This window comes from Enhydra lutris, unplaced genomic scaffold (assembly GCF_002288905.1).
Source record: "Enhydra lutris kenyoni isolate GAN:26980312 unplaced genomic scaffold, ASM228890v2 scaffoldscaffold49, whole genome shotgun sequence".
NCBI lineage: Eukaryota > Metazoa > Chordata > Mammalia > Carnivora > Mustelidae > Enhydra > Enhydra lutris.
In genome coordinates this window covers 3,839,377-3,850,648 of record NW_019154133.1, presented here as the reverse complement: position 1 = coordinate 3,850,648, position 11,272 = coordinate 3,839,377, and positions in this window count along the sequence as shown.

Here is an 11,272-nt window from a genome sequence, read left to right as displayed (position 1 = left end):
GTGAGCAGTGTTCCTGGAACTAAGATGATAGAAATTGAGCTTTTCTGTGACCTCATCCAACACGTGTTCGTAGGAGCAATAAAGCAGGTCTGCAGAGGTGGAAAGTTAAGAGGCTTAATGAAGAGAAATAGAGACAAAGGGCAGAAATGGGGAGGGTGTTCTGCCTCACTCCTGGTGACTTTCAGGTTTGGGACCAGGTCCCTGCTGGGGTCCTGGGTGCACTTGCCCTCAGACCATGAAGTATCCCTATGTCCCTGAAACCCTACAACAAACTCCTAAGGGTAAGCATTCTTAAGGCAATATACAAAAAGGGGCAGGAACATTCTTGTCTGGTTGAGGCTAACGCGAAAAATCGGTACACATAAAACACATCCTTAGTCTGGAAGTTCGGTTCTTAGACAAAAGATAGAAGGGTGAATCCCAGAAAAATTGAATCTGTCAGCTTCACAGGGTCTTTGCCCAGCTACCCTGCATCCCCACACCCGAATCTCTCCTCCTCTTCAATGCTCCTCAAGGTTGGATCCTTCTTAACTCAAACTGCTGAGAAGTCACCACCTCAGGCAAGTCTTTCCTCCCCAACCCCAGTCTCTCTTCCTGATTTTTCCTCAGATCATAAAGAAATAGGCTAATGATTTCCAAATTAGCAGATTCCACAGAAGTATTAACATTGCCTTCTAGCTTTATTTCAAATTTCAGCTAATGAATTAACTAACAATTTTTCTCTTCCATTCTCTTTCATTCCACCTCCTCAGCAATGACTATCCCCTCTGTTCTATTAGGCCAAAACGTTCAGTTCAAAACTGAAAACTGTAGTCAGTCCTCTGGGTTTTTCTAAGCACACCTGGATGCCAAGAGATAGCCCCTGCTTTTCATCTGATTCTGGGTAAAAGAGATGACATTATCTAAGTCTCCCCTCCACAAGGAAGGCCAGGAACTCCAGCCTGTCTGAGGCGTCCTGCAATGGCGTGAGTAATTGAAAGAAGACGGCGAGCTGAAACGTACTTGTCCATGTGTACTTTTTTTTTTTAATCATTTTTTAAAAATTTTTATTTATCTTCAGCATAACAGTATTCATTGTTTTTGTACCACACCCAGTCCATGTGTACTTTTCGTCGGGAGTCTGGGAGGGGTTCCCCTCCACCCCCATTCAGTAATCACTATGCTGGAAGGATGAGGAGAGAAGCCAGCTGGAACTCCACCTTGCCATTGAAGATGTGGGCGACCTTGGGTCAGTTACTTGGCTTCTCCAATCCTCACACTTCTTACCTGTATAATCAGTACAATATTAATGCATCAGGTAGCTGGGTCAATAAGGAGGATCACAGACAGTGGGTATAATTTTACTGGCCAGCATCAAGTACACAAAAAAAATGTCAGATGTCCTTTTTATCTAGGCAGAAAGCCCACATGGATACTCGAGGCTGTCACTGTTGTCCTCATTCGGACTTCTCTGCTAGCCCAGCTCTCACCCCATGTCTTATCTTCTACCCCCGACATAATTACAACTTTTGCTAAATAAACTGTCCTACCCAATGAATTGTTTTCTAAGGCGGCAGTGCCATGAGTTGCACTGTATCGGGCCTTTTTTTTTTCTTTTCCTCATGCTAATGAGCTCCAGATACAGTGTTGCTTTTATTTTTCCAAGAAAATATATTGCTTCCTTTCTATGTGAATAGCACAGATGCTTAGAATTATTTGGTGATCAATACTAATTAGGTATTCTGTTCAGTGGATGTTTAATGCTTTCATTGGAGACTTTCATCTAGTCACTTTGAATTGGTTAACCCAAACTCGATATTGATTGAATTGTCTTTTTGTTTGAACTCTTTAGTGAGGGGAAAAAAACAACATTCAGTTGTGTTCTTTTAAATTTCAAACCTAAAAATCAGTCTGTGGATATAAAAAGGAAAAACAAGGCATGCAATCATATTATGGTAAGATGTTGCTTATGAATTCAATTAAAATTTAATTGAACTTAAAGAAATTCCATTTTTTTAATGGAGACAAAAGCTAGAATCCTGTGAAAAATTCTTATAGTCTTTCTCTACCCCTCTCTGTTTTCTTCATTCTTCTTTTCTTTTCTTTTCTTTTTTTTTTTTTCATTCTTATTTTCTAATAAATCTTATTCAGACTTGAGACCCTACTGGGAAATTTCACTCTTAGTTTTGGGAAATGTCAGTTACCAGTGGTGGGAATATCAGAATATCTAAGCAAGAAAAAATAATTTCTTCTCTCTCACATGTGTTAAAAATAGCCACAGGGTATCCCCCCCCCCAACCAATTCTGTAAAAGGAAAAAAAAAAATCACCTTTGGACTTAAGTTACTGAGGAATTATTTTCCTAGGGGAAAAATCTTTTTAGAAAATTAAAAGAAACAAAACGATTTGAATTGCTCTCAGTCTAGGCAGAAGGACAGGGTTGGTCAGTGGCATCTGCTTAGGCAGAGCACAATGGGCCCCACTTTCCTCCCTTGCTCTCCAGGCCTTTGTACAGGCACAGGCAGGCCACCAGGGAAAATGGCTCTGGCCATGAGAAATACCCTCCCCCTCAACCCCTTTCAGCTTTTCAGTGGGAAGAAGAAGGAAGAGTAAATCCATACTCTGAAACTTCCTAGAGGCCTGGCCTCTTAGGCTGGGGTCTCATCCCATCCCCAGTGAGTCAGCTGAAAGGTCAAACTTGACCCCTAAGCCAAGCCAGCCAAGAAGAGCTTCTCCATCTAGTTCTCAGCCTAAAAAATGGGCTCAACAACTTTACTGGTCCTCTCCCCATCTCTCCCCCATCCTGAGCCCTGCCCATTTTTAGCTCCCAGCATTACTGACCCTGCACAGGGAGAAGTTAGATCTTTGCTTGCTTTTGTCCCAAATGTTCCGCTTTTGTTTCTTTTCCACTCCTTTCCTCCAAAGCCCACAGCTGTGTTCTTCCCCTAGCTAAGCCAAGTGAAGGACTGTAGGACCGATTCAGACAGAAGACACTTTTGCCTTTGTAAAAGATTTTAGTAGTGGGTATATTCTTGTTACCCATTTATAGAGGCTTGAATTTGGCAGAAAATACTCAAGCTCCACTTGACTTTGAATGTACAAACATCAGGTAGCGCTTAGTGTACTCCTCCTAATTCGTAGGTGCCTAAGAGTTTAAAATTGTGGTCAGATATTACAGAGAAAATAAGGAAGTCAAAGTATAAGGAACAGGACAATCCCAAACCTGGGAACCTGCACATAGGCTGTGTACAAAGAAAAGGACCCAAGGCAAGGGTAACTAAAATAAAACCACGTGTGTGGTTCACAGATCCTTAAATTTTATAGGCTTCCATGACTGTCACCTTTCCAGCTCTGAACCACAGACTCAACTGGAAATTACCAGGAGGTATTCAGAATTCCAAATTAACTTCCTTCGGCAGATCCCTCCTCCCCTAAGTAGGAGCAAGTGCAAATAAGGCTATGATCAGGAAACTTTCCTTAACTCTTGAAGACATTGCCGCGCTGCTGCTAAAGCACTAGCTGCCCAGGACTCTGGCCAAAGTTGCCTTGATGATAGGCTAGCCCTTGATTATCCTCCAGCTGAGCAAGGGGCTCGTGCCACGGCCAACATGACTTGTTGCAAGTGGATTAACGCCTCTGAGGAAGTTGACACTTGCCTACCTAGCATTACTGAACTAGCCAACTGACTTCAGAAAGTGACTCCTTCAATGGGGTCTTTCTTTGATCTGTTTGATCTGAGTTGATCTGGGTAATAGGGACTGTGGCTTCAGGGGGCCCTCCAGACTTTGGATATTATTCTGCTTATAGTCATTCTAATAGTCTCTGTGCTTCAGTGTTCCCTTGAAAGCTTTCGATGCACCTGTGTGACCACTGGTGAGCAGACAAATGATCTTCTTCTGCCTAGGACACCAAAGAGAGGATGATTAAACAGCCAACTATGGGAACAAGGCCTCCATACCCTAACTGTGTCTTCCAGTCTGAGAGCCACCCTGACTCCAACATCAACAAGAAGCGTTGGTCCAGACTGGTGCTAATACCTTACTTTCTGATTATCGGTCTCAGGACCGCTGACTAGAGGTGGAAGGACTCCCATGACATTGCTCCTGGCAAATAGTGTACAATTTTGTTTGTGAGCAAAGAGTTAAATATAAGGCCAAGATCTTTCTTGTTGATGTTGGGCTCTGAAGACTGGCTTCCCATTCTCCCTCTTAGCACTGAAGAAAGGAACAGTTTGGTTTACAGAACAAGAGCAAATTGCCAAACTCAGAACGAATTTCAACTGAAGAGGCTAATGAGATACGTGATATTCCCTGTTAACATCCTGTTACTTCTGAGGGAAAGGGGCTTAGCATGGCAAGCAGGTGTCTTTGCTATATATCTCTATTTCAAAGTGGTTCCCCGTTCCATTTCTTCCTCCTTGATTTAGAACAAGTTTGCAGATAAATAGTTTTGAATGCAGGGAAGCCTGGGTGGCTCAGTTGGTTAAGCAGCTGCCTTCGGCTCAGGTCATGATCCCAGCGTCCTAGGATCGAGTCCTGCATCGGGCTCCTTGCTCATCAGGGAGCCTGCTTCTCCCTCTGCCTCTGCCTGCCATTCTGTCTGCCTGTGCTTGCTCTCTCTCCCTCTCTCTCCCTGACAAATAAATAAAATTAAAAAAAATAGTTTTGAATGCAATATAAGAACAATGCAAAATAAGAACATATTTACAATAAAATCATTGTAAGAGGAAAAAAATTCAGAGGATTGATCAAAAGAGGGAATTGATAAAGTTAATTAGTATTGTGACTCACCTGACAAATATAGACCTAAGTTAGCTTGCATTTATGAGAAACACCTGTCAAGGAAACCTAACAGGCACCAAATCAATCCTAACCCTAACTCTATCCTAGAAAATAGCACCTGCTAGCCTTATAAGGAAATCCTTAGTCTCCTAGTCAATCTTGCCCTGTTTCCGATTTGCTTCTTTTAACTCTCTACAAAAACCTGCTTTTGGGGGCACCTGGGTGGCTCAATCAGTTAGGCGTCTACCTTCGGCTCAGATCATGATCTAAGGGTCCTGGGATGGAGCCCTGCTTGGGGGCTCCTTGCTCAGTGGGGAGTCTGCTTCTCCCTCTGCCCCACTTCCTTTGCCCCTCTCCCCCACTTGTCTCTTGTGCGCACTCTCTCTCTCACTCTCTCTTTCAAATAAATAAATAAAATCCTTGAAACTCGCTTTGCCACAAATCTCTTAGGAGAAGCATGTCACTACTTGGAAGGTATTGTACTCCCCCAATTCATGGATTGTTTTCCCTTGAATAAAGCATATAAAATTTTTTACTTAAAAATAAGTATAAGCAACAGGATATAAACAAATTAAAAATAATATGGTTTATTGTTGATTTCAGAATATGTATTTTTAAATATTGCCACAATCTTTAATACATATGCAAAGCTATATTAACACTTTGTGCTTAGTAGATTTAGCCCTGGACGTTTGTTACTTTCTATATTTCTGAAGTTTATAATAACATACACAAATTTATTAGAGGAACATCTTAGAAAATAAGAAAACAGGGGTGCCTGCCTGGCTCACTCAGTAGAGCGCATGACTCTTGGTTTTGAGGTTGTGAGTTCAAGCCCTACCTTGGTTGTGGAACTTACTTAAAAAAAAAAAAAAAAAACTCATGAATTTATATGTCTAACTAACAACAGAAAAAGTAGATAAAATTGAAAAATTCATAAATATATTTGACCCAAGGTTATATTCGGTGTAATTCTACATAAGATGCAAAAAAAGTCCCATATTGTGGAGTGTGGTCAGGGAACAAACTTGCTCAGTGATGACTAATTTGGGGTCTTTACCCCAGTCCTGCCGACCACTGCTGTGTGAATCTGGGTAGCTTTTATGATCTAAGGCTTACTTTCTTTCTTTTTTTTTTTAAGATTTTTAAAAAGATTTTATTTATTTGACAGAGATCACAAGTAGGCAGAGAGGCAGGCGTGGGGGTGGGGGGGTGGTTGTGGGGGAGAGCAGGCTGCCTGCTGAGCAGAGAGCCCTATGCATGGTTCGGTCCCCCTGAGCTTTAACCCACTGAGCCACCCAGGAACCCCGTCTTTCTTTCTTTTTTTTTTTTTAAGATGTCATTTTAAAGTAATTTCTATACCCAGCAGGGGACTGAAACTCACCACCCTGAGATCCAGAGTCCCAAGTTTTTCGACCTACTGAGTCAGCCAGGCACCTCAAAGCTCAGTTTCTTTATCTGTAAAATGATAGAGTATTAGTACTGCCTTCTCAGTTTACGAAGATTAAATCAAATGCTAGTATCTAGAAATTGCTGAGAATAATGTCTGGAATGTCGTGAGCCCTCAAAAATGTGACATATCCACTGGATGGGAAGCAAAGACTAGAAGTCATTCGTTGTATGTCAAAATGAGTGAATATTTAGAGTTTTATAAATATAGTTGGATGTTTGCCTACATTTTTCATTTTTTCTTTTTGGTCACAGATAGAGTTGAACCCAAATGGGCTATCACATAATTACAAACCTACAAATTTTCCTGTTTCTTTTACATTGGTACCTTATTTGGGATTATGTGGGTAGGAGAAAACAAAAAAATATTCCTTGGAGTAATACCTGAAAACAGGAGTTACAAATTAAGACATCCAGAACAAACAACAAAAGAAAGGCCCTGTCTATATGCACAGTGTCCTTTAATGCTTGAGAGGATTTTTTTTTGACCTTTGCTTTATGAAACATGGACAATCTTACATTTGATTGGTGAATATTCTCCGAATTTTTTTTTTTAAAACCATGTTCCCTGCCTGAAAGCTAAACCTATTTATGGTGAGCACTGTTTTTTCAATTAAGTTTATTTTCATTTTCCCATAGGCCATGTTAGCTGAGAACGTCCAAAGTTTATTTTTCTTTCCTTTCCTTTTTAAAAAGGTTTTAAAATAAATTATACAACACTTACATCTATTGGTTTCTTTTGAAATACTGTGAATTTTTTTTTTCTCACACATTTAAGGCCAGGTAATAAAGAGCTATTTTAAAATGCTTTTCATAGAGTAATAGCAATCCATTTTTGCGGTAGACTCTTGGTAAGCAACTTTGTGAAATGTCTTGTGCAAGCCAGTGCTAAACAGATAGTGCTTAAAAATGATGTGTTTGTGACTTGGCTTGTCCCCCAAATTTTCGCCTGGATATCAGAAAATATTGTTTCATTTTCCGAGCTCGGGATTGAGAATGCGTTCTCTCCACGAGGCCCCTCATGGTTGGGGGGCGGGCGTGTGGAAGGGAGTAGGCTCCAAACAAAATCTCCTATCACCTTTCTAACAGTTTTGTAACAGAAAATACTCTCTGCTGAAAACACTTGGAGAGAGCCAGTCTCAGCTAAGAACTCTCCGCGGCCGCAGCGCGTCCTCTCCGGAGCTTGGCTGGCGGAGCCCCGCTTGCAACCCCTGGGGAGCTTTGCACATCCCGGGAGGACTGCGGGCTGCTCCGGGTCTGGGGAGGCCGCTCTGGGGGCTGGGAGGGTCGGCACAGCAGTCGAGAGGTCCGCCCGTCGAGGGGGAGGGGAGAAGGGAGCCTACTGCCCGCTCCCGGGGCGCCCCACCCGGGCTGGGGGCGGGGGTGCCGAGCGGCGGCTGACCTGCCCTCTCCCCGCCGCTCCGCGCTCCCGCGGCTCCGCCCCGAGCGCGTCTCCCCACAGCCAGCCGGCGTCCCTGCCCGCCCCAGCGTTCGGCCGCTGGCTCCCGCTCCTCCTCCCTCCCCCACCAGGAGTGGGGGCAGGAATTCGGCCGGAGAACCAGGCCGGGGCACAGTGCCCTGGAGGGCTGGGCGGGGCGGCCGAGGGCCCCACCCTCCTCCCCCGCAGCCGCTCGGCTCTTGCCCCTCCCGGGCTCCTGCTCCCCCGCTCCCTCCCTCCCACTCGCGTCCTCTTGGGCACCTCCCCGCTCCTCTGGTTCTCCGCCTCCCCTGAACTCCTTCTCCCTGCCCCCCACCCCCACTCCCGCTCCCTTCCTTCTTTCCTCCGCCGCTCCTCCCCTCCGCTCCTCCCGTTTCCCCCTCTCCTCTTCGCCTCCTCTGGAGCCCCTTCTCCTTGCTCTCCCTTCTCCCTACTCCCCCCTTCCTCCATGATCCTGTCCCCTCCCTTTCCTCCATCCCAGCTCCTCCAGTTCCCCTCCTCTCCCCCACCTCTCTCTCCTGCCAGCCTCTCCTCTCCTCTGCACCTCCCTTGCTCCCCTTCTCTCGGCTCCCACCATCTCTCGTGCTTTCCTCCCTCCTTCCTCCTCTGTGGCTCCCCCGGTCCCCTCCTTCCTCTCCCTTGCCCCTCTCTCCAGCTCCCCTCCTTCCTTCCACCCCTGCTCCTCTTCCCGGTCTGCGGAGCTCCCACGCGGTTGCTATGGAGGCGCCAGCGGCTGCTAGCTGCCGGGAGGGAGCTGCCCTGGGGCCCCGGGGACGGAGGAGTGACTCTGCCCTGGGCTCTGGCGCCTCTCCCCCCCGGGGCCCGGGAACAAAGAGCGCCCTCCCCCATGTCGGGAGTGCACTGAGACCTTCAGACGCCCCAGGCCCGGAGGCTTAAGACCACCGCGAATCTGCTCTCCTCCAACCTCTGTAGACCGGACCCCTGGGGTCGGAGTGACAGCTGTGCGCCACTGAACTACCTTCCCGGTCCCCCGAAGATCACTCCCGCTCTCCCCATCCCCACCCCCAGCCTGGAGGTGTCAGTGGGGCTGGGGGACGGCCAGATGGCCCCATTTAACAGGACTGTCCCCTTTTGTTGGGGACCGAAGCAGCGTCCAGGCCAATTTACATAGGAAAATGGGGTTTGTGTCCCCAATTCAGTGCAGTGTCCCGACAGCTGGTGGCTCTGTCATCATGTCAGGACCCCACAGCTTGATGTTTAAAGTGGCTTTATGTGTGCAGATGTGTGAGTGTGAATAGCAATTGATTGGGAACCGGTAGCTATTAGGTCTGGTTTGGAGAAACTCAGCGTTCACAGAGAAATTTCATCAGCCTGGTCGCTGCGGAAGATCATGGAATGGAGAAGTCTTCCGAAGACCTCTGATGCTCTCTTACAGAGCTCTTACTTGATCCGGAAATCTGAAAAGCCAAATAGTTTCCCAACCAAGCAGTTTTTTAAATCGTTGCCATTTACACTTTCCTGCTTGCAAAAGTTGTAAGGTTGAACATAAAATGCATAACTGACAGGACTTCAAAACAAATTAATGAAAGATCTAATTCATTTTATTAAACTACTTTAACTCTGCTAGCTTGTGTCTAGGGCAATTGCCTGCAGCAGGCTGAATATTACCATTAATTTGTAATCAGCAGCTTAAACGTGCGTACTTAAGTGATAGAATGTTAGGGCAGGGACGAACTTCAATTCTTTATTTTACTGGCGAGGAATTCGAATCTCAGGTTAAGTGATTTTCCCAATGTCCTACAGCTCTGGAATATGATCTCAATGGTTAGAATCCATAAAAGATGAAGGCAAGGCAAGATTTAAGGCAGGAGATTAGGAGCCGGTAAAAATACCTTAATCAAGAAGCTCTCAAACCTTTCCACCAGTCCACGGGAGCCACCAACAGGTAACTCCCTAGAAGACAAGGGATTGAGAGGAATTGTTTCCCACAGCCTTCACACGTTCAACTTTAGCTCCTGTTTGTACCGGAGCCAATTCTAGCCACTAGAATCTTCTAGAACTCTGAACTGGAACTCGTGACTTCGTTTCCCTCAGTGCCACCATTTTGTGACAAGATGAAAATTGCACGGTTAGGATTTGAATGAGATGGGAAGTCAAAGCTGCCTTGAAACCCTCTGCCTCTGTCTCAGTCTGCTCTGGTTTTCAAGTGGGTGGACAAAATGACTGTAATGGAACCTGCATTCACCTGCTAGAAGATAGGGTGGCTAATCTGGAAAGGCTTTGAGCTCCACAGAACAGCAACTGCTAGCTACCTTTTAACAATGGAAAAGAATCCTTGAACCGTCCCCTTACTTGGGACGTGTTGGAAGAATTCTATTGGCTAAACTTAACCCATAGACTTCTAGGCACTACTTCTGCCTTTAAATCCCAAGTGAATTTGTGATATATTAGGAGAGTGCTTCTGGGGAAGACTTCAGTAGAGCCACAGTGAACCACAGGATGCCTCATTAAAAGACAATATGACATGGGGAGATGTAGAGGAGAAGGGAGTTTGAGGGAAATTGGAGGGGGAGATGAACCATGAGAGACTATGGACTCTGAAAAACAATCTGAGGGTTTTGAAGGGGCGGGGGGAGATGGGAAGTTGGGCCAGCCTGGTGGTGGGTATTGTGGAGGGCATGTATTGCATGGAGCACTGGGTGTGGTGCATAAACAATGAATTCTAGTACACTGAAAAGTAATTAAAAAAATAAAAAATTAAAAAAATAAAAAATAAATAAATAAGAAAATATTAAAAAAATAAAAAACAATATGAAAATTAGAGTTCTTCCTAATACTATCCTCACCTCTGGAGGTTTCTGATAACCTAGAAGACAGACATCTAGACAGAGGAGCCATCTTTCAGAACATCATTGGAATGATGATGATCTGATTATTTTTTTCATTTAAAAAAATTTAAATTCAATTAATTAACATATAATGGATTATTTGTTTCAGGCATATAGGCCTATGATTCATCAGTCTTCTGTAATACCCAGTGCTCATTCCAACACATACATCGCCAATGTCCATTGCTTAGTTACCCTACCTCTTCACCCCCCCCCTCCCCAGCAACCCTCGGTTTGTTTCCTGGGATTGGGTCTCTTATGGTTTGTCTCCTCTGGTTTCAGCTTGTTTCATTTTTTCTTCTCTTGCCCCATGATCCTCTGCCTTGTTTCTTAAATTCCACATATCAGGGAGATCATATGATAATTGTCTTTCTCTGATTGATTTATTTCGCTTCGCATAATACCCTCTAGTTCCATCCGTGTCGTTGCAAATGGTAAGTTTTCTTTTTTTGATGGCCATAATATTCTTGTGTGTGTGGGTATCATATCTTCTTTTGGATCTGAATTTCAATCCCAGCTCTGCCAACTGATTCCTACTTTGAGCTTTAGTTTCCTTGTCTGGGGACATGACAGTTCCTGGATATTTTTATGAGGATTAAATAAGCCATTGCTTATGAATGCTTAGAACAGCCCCTGGCAGATAGTAAATGGGAGATCAATGGTAGCTTCATAATTATCATTTTTAATAACAATTTACTCTTAGTTCCAATTCTAAGCAAAGCATGAGTAGCTTTGGTTATCCAGTACCAGTGCCAAAAAAAAAAAAAAAAAAAAAAA